This window comes from Pinus tabuliformis, chromosome 4_1 (genome assembly GCF_031772625.1).
Source record: "Pinus tabuliformis cultivar Carrire ecotype Pingquan chromosome 4_1, CPIR1, whole genome shotgun sequence".
In the NCBI taxonomy this organism is placed as follows: domain Eukaryota; kingdom Viridiplantae; phylum Streptophyta; class Pinopsida; order Pinales; family Pinaceae; genus Pinus; species Pinus tabuliformis.
Genome location: NC_142303.1, coordinates 303,872,370 through 303,888,613, shown reverse-complemented (window position 1 = coordinate 303,888,613; position 16,244 = coordinate 303,872,370).

Sequence of the window (16,244 nt, the reverse complement as noted above, 5' to 3'; positions counted from 1 at the left end):
CACCTGGAGGTATTCATACTCCTGTAAATATGTCTGGTCAGTCGTCCGTGTTTACTCAAAGTCCTGAATCTTTCTTACACGGCGGTCCTTCTGTTCCCACTGGGTATCAAGCACTTTCTGGTACCTTTGCGGGGGCATCTCCTCAACCCGTTGATCATGGGTTATTAACTGGAAACAGTGGTAATATACCATTGGGTGTAGGAGACATTTACATGATGTCAGGTTCAGTTCCCGTTTCCCAACCTCAAGGTGGCCAATTACCGCTTGGGGGGCAGCCTCAGTTAACGCCTGGGGGGCAACCTCAAGGTACACAAATCGTGTCTGGGGGGCAACCTCAAGGTCAGTATGCACCTATGGTACAATACATGCCTCAAGGTCAACCCCAGCCTCAATATGTACCCCAGGGTCAACCTCAGTATCAATATCAACCTCAAGGATGGCAACCTCAAGGATGGCAACCCCAAGGGTATCAACCCCAAGGGTACCAACCTCAAGGTCAAGGTCAACCCCAGTATCAGTATTTACCCCAAGGTTATCAACCTCAAGGTCAATACTCGAGTCAAGGTTATCAACCACCTCAAGGTCAGTCATATGGTCAAGGTATGGGAACTGCACCTTTCAATTATCAATCCTATCCTCAATCCGGTTATGGACCTCAGTATTCTCAACCTGTTACGGGTCAATACCCTGGAATGTTAGTGTGGGATCCATCACAGGGTCAACAGGTGTTGCAGCCAAGTATACAGTTGGTACCTCAAGCTGGACAACCCGTAGTTTCTGGTTCACCCCAGCAACCGCAACCTGTCCAGTCAAATGTTCAAACTTCTGTAACTTCGGTAGTTACTCAGCCGCCAATTGCACCTAGTACTCCATCTCAAACGGCTGCTGCAACTACCGCTGCATCTACCGCACTTACTTCTGGAGTATCGACAGCTCCGGTTTCTACTGTCTCTGCAACCACTCCTCAGGCATCTTTACCGTTGTCTGGACCTACGATTCAAACCACGGTCCAGATGCCTATGGGTCAGCCTGGTATAAGTACGGTTGTCACTTCTCAACCTCAATTTGTTCAACAACCGTACCAGGGACAGTACCAACAAAGGCAAGCTGTCCAGCAGCCGGTTTACCAGTATCAACCGTATCCTGGGTACACTTATCAACAACCTCAACAACCCCAGTACGGTCCGGTTAATCCTGGTTTTCCAGGAGGATATAATATCCCTAATGCGATTCCTGTTCCTAGTTATCCTGGATATCCTCCTCCTGGGGCTGGTGTCATGACTCAGAGTTTTAGAGATCCTAATCGGCAATTACCATTTATCGCAACTTTGGATTTACCAGACTTGACGCGCCTAACGAATGATCCAATTCAATATCTTCAGTTCTGGCCGCCAATGCCAAATAAGTTGCCCAGTGATATACCCAAGTTCGAAGGTAAGTCTGGAGAGGATCCGTCCAATCATGTGATGACTTACCACCTCTGGTGTGCTTCAAATTCTATCTCGGATGATTCGATCCGCTTACGTCTTTTTCAGCGTACACTCATTGGTCTCGCGGCCAAGTGGTACATTGAGTTACCACGGGCCTCTTTTTACAATTTTAGCCAGTTAGCTACCTCGTTCTTAACTCACTTTCAGTTGCCGGTCAGATACGATAACGGCACGGAGTTATTAACTTCACTAAAACAATCGACGTCCACGTATATTTCGATCACATTCATGAGTGGAGACGTCGAAGAAGGTTAGTGAAAGTTTTTATTCCGGACCAAATCTTAGCTGAATGGTTTGTTAAATCATTATTACCGAAGATTACTGAAGATGTAGCTAAGGCCGGAGTAGTTACTGAGGAGCAAGTCATTGCTCAGGCGCAGTACCTTGACTTAGTTTATACTCAGTCGGGTACGTTACACGAGAAGATTCCAGATCTTCCAAAATCGAATCAAATCGCTGCTGCTCCTTCGGGATCTCATGCCGCTGATGGTATGATTGGTACGGTGAACACAAAGAGCAAGAAGAAGTCTTCCAAGAGTTCTACTACTCCTATAATCACCTTGCCTGATTCCCCGACAGGAGAGTCTTCTCCTGAACTTTCCGCCGATATTCACGCTGTAGAGTCATCTACGGCCAAATCAAAAAACGGTGGAAAGAAGAAAGGAAAGAAGAAGGCTAAAGCAGACAAGGCTCCGAAGGAGAAAACAGAAAAGTCGGAAACCAATGACGAAAAACGCAAACCTCGATATCCTTGTCTTATTTGTGAAGAGGATCATTTTACAAGAGATTGCCCTCATCGGGCCGAGGTTGTGAAAATAGTCAAAGGTTCTCCCACTCCTGCTGTGTTGAAAGATCCATTTCCAAAGCAGGAGAGTAAGATGATAGGTTCTTCCTCGACTGCCAGTGAAGAACCCATTTTGATGATGTCTCATGTGAGGATTGCGACTCGATCGCAAGATTATGGTAGTAAGAATCCTGTTGATGGTAAGGAAGCAGAATCTTCTCATTCTAACCCATCAACCTCAGCTCCTGGTTCCGATCCACTACAGATCGAAAAACCTAACCCGGACTTAGTAATTAAACCGCCCGCCAAGGGTGTACTTCGAAGGTCTGCTTTCAATCCACATGCGAGAGCAGCCCAGAATTACAACATTGTTGAGGACTTAGCTGTTTCACCCTCAGCAATGTCGGCGTTAGAAGTGCTGCAATCATGCCCAGCACAACGAAAATTACTTTTGTCGGCTATCGGAGCTGTTGATGTTCAGGACCCGAACCTGATAATCTTCGATCTAGAAAATAGTACACCGCGTCTACCCCATCAAATGGCTTTCCAAATTCCAGTGATAGTCAAAAACAGGCCTATTCATCGGACTGTGATTGATGAGGGAGCTTCTACGTGTATTATGTCGATTCAATGTTGGAGATCTCTTGGTTCTCCTTCGTTGAACCAATCCCCCACCATCCTTAAGGCCTTTGATGGCCGTGGGTTCCGTCCGTTTGGTATTCTACAGAATTACCTATAGGGGTAGAAGGTAAAACCGTTAGTCTGGATGTGGAAGTGGTTGATGCCCCTCTAGACTACAACCTTCTTTTGGGTCGAAGTTGGTCATATGCTATGACAGCGGTCGTTTCATCGGTCTTCAGAGTAATAAAGTTTCCACATAACGGTAAGATCGTGACAATTGATCAGCTGACATACTTTTCATCCGACCCAGCCTCTTCAGAGAGTATCCAGCATGTCGGTAAGACGACAATCCCTTATAGGGACGTTGGCGTAGGTTTAGTTAAAGATTCCGGTTTACTGGGAACTTTTCCTTTCCCTCCAATCAACGCAGACCCTTCATTTGCATCAATTCATATGATTACATCAGAAAACATTATTTATGATGATCCTTGGATCGTCCCATCTGAATCTGAGATAGACTCATTCGGTGATGCTATGCCTTTGAGTCCATATGAAATTGCTTATGAAGCCGTCATGTCTTTTACCGACTCGCGTTCAACCCAAATCGACCAAATGAATGTGGTCAGTGAAGAATCACTTTTCACATCAACCTTAGAACGGATAGCGTTTCCCGAAGTCGTGTCATCTGACGAACAACTTCGCGAAATCCTAAGTGTAGACGATCTACCATGGGAAGATCTCCATCACAGATCTTCGTTTTTACCTAAGGATGATGTTCTTGAAAATGATTTTTCATCTATCTTTACCGCTGAATATGTCAAAGACGCTCAGAATCCAACGAAACATTCTGATTCAGAGTTGAATTTAGGGAATATTTCTCGTACTATTCCCATTGATATTTCAGTGAAGCCCGGAATTGAGGAGAACATTCATATAGGTGCCGCATGTACAGAAGATGAAATCCAAACTTACAAGGCCCTATTCCAAGAATTCCGCGATGTGTTTGCCTGGTCTTACGAGGAAATGCCGGGAATCGATCCTGCCATTGTTGTTCATGAAATAAAGACCTACCCGGACGCTAAACCCGTCCGGCAACGGTTGCGTCAGATTCACCCTCGGAAAGCGGCTGCGATTAAAGCAGAAGTCGAAAAGCTGTTGAAAGCAGGTTTCATTTATCCGATCCCGTTAACGGATTGGGTATCGAATATTGTTTCGGTCAACAAGAAACAAGGAACAATAAGAATCTGTATCGACTATAGGGATATAAATCGAGCTTGTCCAAAAGACAACTATCCTACGCCTTATATCGATCAAATTATTGATGATTGTGCCGGAAGTGAAATGTTTTCCTTTATGGATGGTTTTTCGGGCTATAATCAAATCAATATTCTACCTGCCGACCAACCAAAAACGGCATTCATTTGTCCATGGGGGACATTTGCTTATTGCAAATTACCTTTTGGGCTTAAGAATGCCGGGGCCACTTTTCAACGGGCGATGTCTTACGCATTTCATGACATCAAGCACATTGTGCAACCGTATCTCGATGATTTGCCTGCTCATTCTTTACATCGAGCTGATCACCTTGTCCACTTACGAGCAATCTTTATGAGGTGTAGGCATTATCGAATTCGGTTGAATCCCCACAAGTGTGTTTTCTGTATAGAAACAGGTCGATTGCTGGGATTTGTTGTTTCAAAAGCCGGCATTCGCGTCGATCCCTCAAAGGTCGAAGCTATCATCAAATTGCCTCCTCCTTCGAGTTTGCGCCAACTCCAAAGTTTGCAAGGGAAAGCGAACTTTTTACGCCGATTCATCCCAAACTACGCCGAGGTCACTAAAGGTTTTACACGGTTGTTGAAACAGAACGCTCAATTCTTTTGGGACGAGATTGCCCAACAATCTTTTGATGCACTTAAACACGCGTTGACCCATGCACCGTTGTTGCATCCTCCCAACTACAACCAGGACTACTTCTTATACCTCGCAGCTTCGCATTCCACCATTGGAATGGTGTTAGTTCAAGAAGATGAATTCGGAGCGGAACATGTGATATATTATCTTAGTAGGACCTTAAATCCCACTGAGCTAAAATATTCGCATGTGGAGAAATTGGCCCTGGCAGCCGTTCAAGCTGTCCAGCGTTTTCGTCACTACATTCTTCTCCGTAAAACTACAGTTATTTCGGATTGCAACCCTATGATTTACATTTTGACAAAACAATTGCTAGGGGGCAAGTACTCTAAATGGATCGTTATCCTGCAAGAGTTCGACTTGGAATTCGAGAAGTCCAAGTCTAAGAAATCCTTAGTTTTTGCGGAATTGATGTGTGATTTCCCTCGTGCTGACACAGAGACTGTGGCAGAGGAGTCCATTGCGGACGAATCTTTGTTTCTTATCAGTACTTTAGATCCGTGGTACGGGGATATAATCATCTATCTCCAAACCCAAACCTTTCGGCCTGAAGCTTCAAAGGCGGAACGTCGAAAAATTCGGTTTCAATCCCAGCAATACAAAATTATTGGAGATACACTTTATCGCCGGGGGGCAGACTTAGTTTTTCGACGTTGTTTAACTCACGAAGAGGCTGAGAGGGTTTTGAATGATTGTCACTCTGGAGCATGTGGCGGTCATATGTCTGGGTATGCCACAGCTCAGAAGGTGTTGCGCGCTGGCTATTTCTGGCCGTCTATGTTTAAAGATTGTATCATTGCAGTTCGGAAGTGCCACAACTGTCAAGTGTTTGATCGCAAGATGCGCGCACCACCTGCTCCTCTCCACCCTATAATTGCCGTTGGTCCATTCGCCAAATGGGGTATCGACTTTATTACTTGTAACCCTCACTCGGCCGGGGGGCATGCGTATATCATCCTTGCGGTTGATTATTTCACTAAATGGGCCGAGGCGATGCCTACATTCGACGCAAGCGGCAAAACAGCTGCAGTTTTCGTATTCAATCATATCATAACTAGGTTTGGTGTCCCACAAGCAATCATTACTGACCATGGGAGCCATTTTCGAAACATCATGATGACTGAGCTTACAAGCCAGCTTGGTTTGCGCCACGATAGCTCTACTCCTTATTATCCGCAAGCCAACGGTTTGGTTGAGTCTATCAACAAAGTTCTGGTTATCATGATCCGACGAACCATTGGTATTCATCGGTCGAATTGGCACAACATGTTATTTTCAACGCTATGGGCATACCGAACCTCAGTGAAAACTTCAACAGGGTTCACTCCTTTCCAGCTAGTTTATGGCTTGGAAGCTGTGTTACCCATTGAATGCGAAATCCCATCACTTCAAATGGCTGTCGAATTACTCCCAGCTACTTCCGAAGAGGAGAAACGTTTATGATACTTAGCTCAATTAGATGAGACTCGACGTAACGTTGCATTGGCAATCGAGACTCACGCGAAGCGAATGAAAGCTCAGTATGATAGAAATGTGACCCCTCGAAGTTTTTCGGAGGGGGGACCTAGTGCTATTATATGATCAAGCTAACGATAAGCTAGGTGCTGGAAAATTCGTTCCTATGTGGCATGGACCCTACATTGTAAAGCGAAAGCTAGCAAAAGGGGCTTATGAGCTGGTAGATTTTGATGGGGACTCTTTGGGTAAACCCAGAAATGGACTTTACCTAAAGAGGTATTATGCTTAAATGGTGGGTATGGAGAATTTTTAGTTAGGTTAGGTTTTCTTTCTAGCTAGTATGTTTGTTAGTTAGTCAGTGTGCTTAGCTTAGAGAGTGTGTTTTTCGTCGTTATTCTGGCTTATCTTGGTTTTACTCTTGATATTGCAGATGTCGACGCCTCTCCAAACATACATTGGATTTGCTGATGGTGCTTGTCGTAGTACACGAAATATCTCTTCCGCAGCTTGGGTTATTTATTCACCCTCTGACGAGTTAGTTTCTATGCATGGGGTAAGCCTCGGTCAAACAACAAACAACATTGCAGAATACAGTGCAGTGGTTGAATTATTATCCGAATCTATTTCATTTGGAATTCGACGTTTGATAGTGAGGTTAGATTCTGAACTTGTTGTATTACAGCTTAATAGAGTTTATGCCATTAGAAATCCTGTGTTATTAAGGTTGTTTTTGAGAGTGCGTCTCTTGGAACGTGAATTTGATTACATTGAATATCAGCATATTCCAAGGTCTTTAAATACATTAGCAGATGCAATTGCTTCTCGAATGTTGGACAGACATTTACAATAATCATGCAAGTAAATTTAAAAACATTTCATCACATATGTTAAACAAGATAAGCCGGTAATAGTGATATATATATAGATAGGAGTGTGTCAAAAAATATACATCGTCTTCGATCATAGGTTGAAAAACACCTTATGATCGGCAAAAATGATAAAGTACAAAAAGTCAAAAATGTCACTACAAAGTGACTAGCCAATCACTGGTGGTGCTCCCTATACGACACCACTGCACGGGCTACCTTACACAAAAATCTCCTAAACGGTCCAGGGACTGCGACTACATAGCGCTGAAGTCTGATAGGAATATCATCTATGGTAGTCTCAGGTATATCCACCGTCAGACGCTCTAGATCCTGCTCCAACTCAGCTAGTGACTCTGCAGCCGCGTCTTGTGGGGCCGGTACCGGTGCAACTGGATGTCTCCTCTCAAAAGGCCGGAGGTTGGCTGGGCGCTGTGGACCAACATCTGCATTTTGAAAATTTTTACTGTCAGTTTTGAGACGATATATATAAAAAACAAAAAAAAAAAAATACATAATTTGAAAACTTGTGAAAAATAAAGTACCTCTGTCATCCCATTGTTCTCCCTGTGGAAGAACCATGTCTGGATCACCTCGAAAATCTACTTCGGCATACGGAAAGTCCTGGATCGAAAAAATCTGGTCCTCTAACCAGTGAAAATAACTATCAGAGAATCGAACAATCGCTGTGCCCTCGTCAGGATGCCGGGCCATCACCGTAACCCATCGTATCAGCTTTGGCTCCCGAGGACCCAAGATATCAACAGTGAGTTGCTGAGGGATCAGCATCGGAACTCTCTCTAAGGCAAAGCTCACAACTAGAGGCCCATATCCAAAGGTCTTCAGTTGTCCGTTCTTTACCCTAGTTAGTTGGCTCTTCATATTACCCGACACAACATCACACCAGTTGAAAATGGTGCCTTGGTAACAGTCAATCGCCATCCGCATTTGGGACCCAGAGGAAATATGTAAAGCAGCCGCGCCGCAAATTCTGGTAACCGTGAAAGCTATAACTTTGAGTTCACGCAGAGAGATGTGTTTGATTTCCACGCCTTTCGCATGGTGTGCATTGGGTGTGCACCAATCTGCCCGGAGACTAGCAAGGGATTGGCCACCCGGCCTAGTCCCGGCTAGATTGAGTTGCTCACCTCTATTTGGCAAGCCAGTGAGAAAGTATACATCAGAGGGCTCTATCTCGAGCTGGTGCCCTCCTATGTAAAAGCATTGCTCTTGAACGTTCCATCTCTCAACCAACCATTCTAAGAATCTCACCTGAGCCCTCATGCCAGGTATGGCCCAGTATTTATATAGCCTGCATGCTTTTAGGGCATCAATGGAAGGTTGATGTTCAATTGCGGCTAAATCAACGTCTTCGTGCTCTCTTTCTCTCCAATCCAACATGGTGAATGCCCTACACACCAAGAAACAAAGATTAGAATTCAGTTGGGAAATTTTAAATGGTTGATTGTGGAGTTTGGGGTTTCAAATTCCGCCTTTCGCGGGGGACGCACCCCGCGTTTAGAACACAGGGCGTCGGGACGCAGCTGGCCTGAAGGTGGGCTGCGTCCCCCGACCTTTTTCCTGTACAGGAAAAAGTCGGGGGACGCAGGTCACCCGAAGGGCACCTGCGTCCCCCGCAGAGCGCACTTTGAAACCCAAAACCCCCCAAAAATCAAAACTAAAACCTAAAACACAATTTTAATCGGATGAAATTGAAGAGGAGGATGTTGTAAAATACCTGGAAGAGACGGCGTTCGATTCTGACGGTCGGATTTTCCGCAGCGACCACGGGAAGTTTCTTGCCAAAAGCCCTTTTTTCAACCTCAACAGTAAAATGGTAAAAATGACATGGTAAAAAGTCTTTTTATAGGTTTTTTGGATGAATTTGTTCATTTTTCACCATGGAAGGATGTTTTTCGATGTATTTTTGCCTATCTTAAACAGGTATGAGTAATGTGTCATTTTTGTGCAGGACAAAGGGATTTAGAGGGAAAATTGTCATTTTTCACAAACCAAAATATCAGAGTCATCTTTTAAGCCCTTTTCTGACTCCTAAAAAATGAAAAGATTGCCGAGCATTTCTTTTACACTCGTTAAAACGGAATTAAAAGACGGTCCCCTTATAGCTTTTTTCTGACCGTAAAATCAGGAAAAGATTGCCGGGTTTTTGTCGTTTCAAACTCGATACAGAAATAAAACGACGTGTCCTTGATCGCTTTTTACTTTTCAGGTCAGTGGCACTAATTATGAAAGTACTCCTTGGTCGCAAGATCAAGCGGTTCCCCCAGGTATTATTTTATACTTTTTCGGGCTTGAGGGACACAAATTTACGAAAAATTTCAACTTGGAGTCTTCTTAAGTTTTTCAGACTCTCTAAAATTGAAAAATGCCGAGTTTCTCCTATACTAGGCTCGTTAAATATTTCACAGTAAAGGACCTGTTCAATTACAAACAGGAACGAACCGCTCCTTCCTAGGGTTCGAATCAAAACTAGGTTGGACTCATCCGAAGGATGAGCTTATAATCAAGCATATGTTATCCTCCTCAAGCTTGTAAAAAATAAAGAGGTACTTGCTAGAAATGGTGGGGGAAAAGAGAGAAGAATGAGCCTATTTGTTACCTTTTGTCTCAGAAGAAACTTTATTACCACTCTTGAACACGACATTTTTCATTCACCTGGGTTGGGAAATCTTTTACCTCACAGTTGATCAAACCACTTTGAACGTCTTCAGTCGGGTTCCGGGGATTAACTTTGAGTTATTCATCACCAAGCCATCTGTCGTGTCGTTATGTGTTCAAGAGGTCTGCAAACAAAACTTTCATCTGCAAAATACTTATCATCCATTTGACCATCCCTGAGTCAGTCCTTACAGCAACATTTCTTCAACTTGAACAATGATTTCGTGTTGCGGGCTTGCCTGCAACGAGTCACTTTCTATCGACATCAGCACATTATCTAGAGAGATGACTTAGAAATCGTCAGTACCTTGAAGTCTGCATGCATCAATGGCAGGTTTCTCACCTTTGACGTCAGTTTACATCATTGACTTTCGATCGAAGGATTCCGTGAAATGTTCGACATCAACTCATTCATTCACATCTCATGGATTGTACTGGGTACTTTGAGAACCATTGACATTACTGGTGGTCTCTCTCACGCTTGTTAACAGTTTACATCATCGACTGGTAATCAAGTGGTTTCTACCATGTTCGACATCAACTCATTTATTCGCATGGCTAGAATCGTACCAATTCGGGAAGTAGAAATGAAGACCCTGGATCTAGTTTCCACCATCCAGGCTGCGAGGAGTTTTGTATTCATTATCTAAGTAGACTAATCATAAACAGATGGATGCGCCCATACTGTGTCTACAAAAGTCTATGATTATGATGTACTGCAAGATCATTCCTGTATCAGAGTAGTTAGTCTGTTAGTTAAAGTTTTAATCTGAGTATGGGAATGCCTACCTCAGTGATGATATAATCTTATACATGTATTTTGTGTTGAAAATTGCAGGTTCTGACCAGGCTCTCCACGAGATAATCCTTGAAATGATAAAGCGCTTCACCCTTCCTAGATAATACAAAACCCTAATCTATTACAGGCTTCGCACTTTAGGGGGCAATCTGTTACACTAAAAAATGTCACCATGACTATTTACAGTTAGTATGGCTCTATCAACAGTCATGCTATCCTCTTAGGCAAGTCTAATACCTCTGCTCTCCATGTCAAACTCCAAAAAAGAGAGAAAGTCTTTATAAATGTATTTATCTCTGGGTACGCAGGTTCTCTCAACCTTACCTGCGGGGACGTACCCAATGTTCACAAAAGCTGCGTCTTTCGACGCTCTGTATGTAAAGGGGCAGGTGCGTCCCCCTGTAAAGGTTAAAATGCGCAAGTTTCATCTTTAAAAAGTTACTTGTGGTCATTTCTAGAGCATTCTAGAAGGTTGTTCGACGTGTATTGAGCGCCTCCAAATGGTTCATGCACTCCTACCAAAGAGGAACTTATCCCATCAATAAGGGAGCTATCCCATCCAAAGAGGGTATTATCCCATTGATGGTGGACCTGATTAACCTCCTCTTGAGCACTATAAATACAGGCATTGGGCCAGAAGGAAGGGAGGTTGGAAGCTATACATTTCTAAGGGTAAATGCTGTAGGAATTAGGACTCCCATTTAGAAGCTTGTGAGGAGAGATTGCCATCTTTGCTTGTTCTATTTGGAAGTGGGTGAGATTTGTCAAAGTAAAGGAGAACTCTTGATGGACCCTGGGAGGGACTTGCACAACACCAAGGCTCAGGTTGTATTTGTTCCTTTTGTTACCTATTAATGCAAATGAGTCCATTCTTCTCACTAACTTGTTATTTATGAGTTGTTTCATGTACTCTTTGGTCTATGTGTTAAATATGTTTTATTCTATGAGATTATCAAGTGCTATTTAATCGTTTGATTGTTAGTGTATGCAGGTTTCAAAGTGAAGGAGGAGCTCATCCGGATCAGCGGAGCTGGACTGCTACAACAGCGTTGGATTACAGGTAGGATCTAAACACTTGATTTCCCATATAGTAAATGCATGTTTAGAGAAGGATTGCTCTTGTTTGTCTTGTTTGTCACTAGAGAGTCTTAGGCTCCTAGGGAGGTTGGTTGTGTCCGCACAATCGACTCTTTCCGCCTGACAGGATCTTCCTTCAAGAGATCAAGCTTCTTCTGAAGGACCTGCTCTGATACCAATTGTTGGAAATAATACTGAGAGGGGGGTGAATTAGTCTTATTAAATCAATAATTTAATTTTCAAAACTGATTTGTATACGCTACTTCAGCTTAACGAACTAGCATGTATATGCAACTATACTTATTGCAACCAGCATATATGCAGAGATCTTTTGATTTACCCAAATTATCATATATTGAACTTTAACCAGTGTATCAGAAATTCATTAGATAGTGCAGTAAAAGTAGAATAAATCATCACACATAAGAAACACACATGAACACCAAGATATAAGCTGGAAACCCAATGTGGGTGAAAACCACCTGCTACTGTCGTCTCTATCTTCTTTTAACAATATGAAAATTCTGCTTACAATTTTTGTACTGGTGCAGTCTTATACCAGTATGCAGGCTTCTACCTACAGAAGGCTACAACCTTCTCTTGTTCTCCAACTTCTACTGGAAGGGAGCTACAACCCCCTAGCTCATGTACTAGCTGATATGTTTACTAGTACATAGGTTCCAGCCTACAGAAGGCTACAACCTTCTCTTTTCTCTCAGGGACCATGTTTCATAAATTTTCAGACTGGATCCATCAACAACATCGTTTAATCATCAAATATATCTACATCTATGAATCTCTTTCACAGCTGAATCAATCAATCAATCACTTTGACAACCCATCAATCTGGTCTTTCAGAATGTTGTCACCAGAGTATAGTAACTAGAATCCAAGCCAGAACTCAGAACACTGCAACAGCAAACAAAAGCAAGTAAAACATATTTTATAAGGTATACGCTACTTCCATGTGTCGAACCTGCATGTACATGCGCTTTTCTCAAAGCCAGCCAGCGTATACATCTGCAAATATAAATTCAGAGTTCTACAACTATTCTAGACTTTAGTTATACCCAGATTATATCATTTGCAGAATAAAATATGTGTTAGTGTTCAGATCTAGAATATACATTAGCTTCAACACAAAATATAGTACATTTTACACCTTAAGATCCTGATTCATCATTAGATTTCATGTCTCATCATTAGCTAAGGTTCATCCTTGGCTCAGATCCAGTTGTGCACCATAACCCAATAACCTGCATACTAGATCTCACACTTCATCAGATATTTGATACTTGAACCCATTGGCCTAATGATTTTCTCCTCTTTTTATAGTTTGTATTCCTTTCTCAATACCATGGACCAAAACCACTTAGGACCAATAACTTAATTTTCCAAGGTATACGTGCTTTTCCTTTTGTGAAAGTGCATGTGTACATATACGCACTTGTATACATTGAACCCACGTGTATACGTGGCTTGGCCAATGGTGAACCTGCGTATACCTCTCTTTTTTCAGTTTGTGGAGTCTAATCTGTAACTCTGTGTTGTTAACTTGTTGTACTGTGATCTGTCATTTGAGTGAGTTTCCATCAAGGACAACATTTGTGTCATAATGCCAACAACTACTACCTTAGTGTGAGTTTTGAGAAGAAAGGGTCTGAAATGTTTTATTGATTTGAAAATAGAAATATCTTGTTTTTCAACATCTTAATAATTTAATTCACCCCCCTGCAAATTGGAACTAAAAAAATAAATTGGTGCTTCGATTTTGTCATCATTGACCTGTGTCAATATAGCTGCATATGATGTCTCGGAAGTAAAGGTATATAAAATGAAATGATTAGAAAAATTTGGAGTTGCTAAAGAGGGAGAATTTATGATTGCTTGTTTAATCAGATTAAAAGCTTCATGCTTGGTATGTCTTCATTTAAATTTTTTCTTTTTCTTAATCATAGATTGGAGGGGTAAAATAGTTCATGAAAAGTCATGGACACATCTTTTGACAAAATTTATCTGACCTAGGAAAGATTGAATGGGTTTTTTATTATGAGGCAAAGAGATTTTAGAAATTTCTCTTATCCTATTAGGATCGATGTGATTCCTTCTTTAGATACGATAAATCCAAGGGGTTTTCCTTCACTCAAAGCAAAGAAGGATTTCTTGGGATTTACAGAAATTCCATATCTCTGACAATACTCAAATATTTGTTTTAAATCCTTTAAATGATTATTGTTCTTTTTTGTATACATAGTTATGCCATCTAAATAAATTACCATTGATTTATTCACCAAACCTTTGAAAATTATATCCATGGCTCTCTGAAATTTTTCACCAACATTGATTAACCCAAATGGAATTTTTTGGTAGGCAAAGGTTCCCCATTTGGTTCAAAATGTGGTCTGTAGACGATCATCTGGATGTACGAGAATTTGATTATAACTTGAAAATTCATCCAGAAAAGACATCAGTTCTGAGCCTGAAACTAATTGCAGTATATGTTCCATAGGAGGAAATGGAAAGTTGTCCTTATGACAAGCTTTGTTAAGATTGCGAAAGTATATACATATTCGAATATAACCATTCTTTTTCCTGACTAGAACAAGGTTAGAAACCCATCTTGAATGCTTGATAGGAAAAATTATTTTGGCTTTGAGAAGCTTATTCAATTCAGATTTGATCTAATTTTATAAATTTGGATGAATCTTTCTCAACTTCTGTTGTACAAGCTTTTCATCGGATATCATGGGAATGCTATATTGAATGATGGAAGTATCATATGTCTTAAGATCTTCATAGTTCCAAGAAAAATGATTTTTGTATTTATTTAACAAATGAAAAGAGTCTAGTGTTTCATCAAGTGTAAGACCAAGTCCCAGATTAATATTTTGAGGTTTAAGGTTAGTTCCAAGATTAACTAATTGAAACCTAAAAGTTGAACTCTGAGCTTTTGAGTTAGTGGGTTTCTTGAATCCGTCCTTAAGATCATACAAGTCTTCCATCTTAACCACAGATTTAGGTATGGAATTTGTAGTTGTTTCTTGCTTAAGATGGCTATCATGTTGATATTCATTTATTATTTGGTCATCATAAGAGCCTTCAGATGTTAGAAAACTTATGATATTTGGATCATTATTAAAACCATGCCAATTGGTGATATTTTCAAGAATAGAAGACCTAAAAAATAATTCAATAGAAAAGCGATTGGGGCTATAATCTCCTGGTGGAATGAGCTTGGATGTAACATTAGACAAAAGATTGGCACTTGCATTTTGAAGTCTTGGAATCAGGGAAATGTTAAATGTTGTAAAATGGGAGGTGAGGTCCCGGACAAGTGATTGATAATGTTTCAAATGTCCATAGATATAGTCTATAGTATTCCTCACCTATTTAATTACAATGTCTGAATCTCCAAACACTTGAAGATATTTCATATCAAGGCCAATGGCTTTGTACAACCGTTGAACTAATGCTTCATATTCGGCAGTGTTATTTGTGCATTCGAATGCAAGCCTGCATGCTAACATAGTTTTTCCCCTTCGAGGCTAACCAATACGCAACCTGCTCCAGCTCCATCATTAGATTTAGATCCATCAAAAAATAATTTTCAAAATAAAGAGTCAACTATAGGTTTATCCACAAAATTTATACACTTGGAAGAATCTATTTGAGAATAATTTTCAACTTGTCATATAACAAAATTTTCCAAAAAGGGTGAAGTATTTGCATTAAAATTGCGTAGAAATGATTCAATTAAGTAATTTCCAATGATTTTATTGTTGTATGTGACGAGATCATTTTATCCCTCCAGTTCTATAATGATATACTTTTGATGTTTCTCACGGTCAAACCTTATTTGATTCGGCTTACCATTATAAGGAAGCCACATATGGGACCAGTCGGTTCCGAAATAGCCATGAAGCTTTTCTGATGAGTCTCTACCAAGGATCAAGCTGTAGAATTATGGGATATCAACCACAAGAATGTCAATCACTTGACACACTTTCGGGTTCGATGAGAGTCTAATGGCAACCTGATTGAGTTCTCCTATAACTTCAACTTGAGATCGATCTAAATGCATGATGCAAACAACAAATTTATGGGGTTCCAGATTCAATTTTGTACAAACCGTTTTTGGTAGAATGTTGGATGAAGCTCTAGAATCAACTAAACAATTGTGCAAATTCTTAGTGAAAACTTCAAAATTCAAAATAAATGGAGGTGTATGGGATTTGGATCTTCCACCTATTAGAGAAATATCAGTTAAATTGTTTTTGTCTGATGAGGTAGTAGGAGGCCTTCCCATTTCTTGAGCAGCCTCTGAGATTACAGTAGCGGGAATAGGAGAACTAGGGACTGCTTTTAGCTTTTTGAGCAATAGCTTTTGTTGATGTTTTAATTTGCTAAGCTCGTGGAATGTAATATTAGCCCTAGTCTTTTCATATCTTCAATGATGTTGTATTCCTTTCATCAAATACTAGCAGAATTTTAACTAAAGGTGAAGAATTTTATTAAGGAGGAGTCGTTTGAGTGGATTTGGGGGAAGATTTCTTACC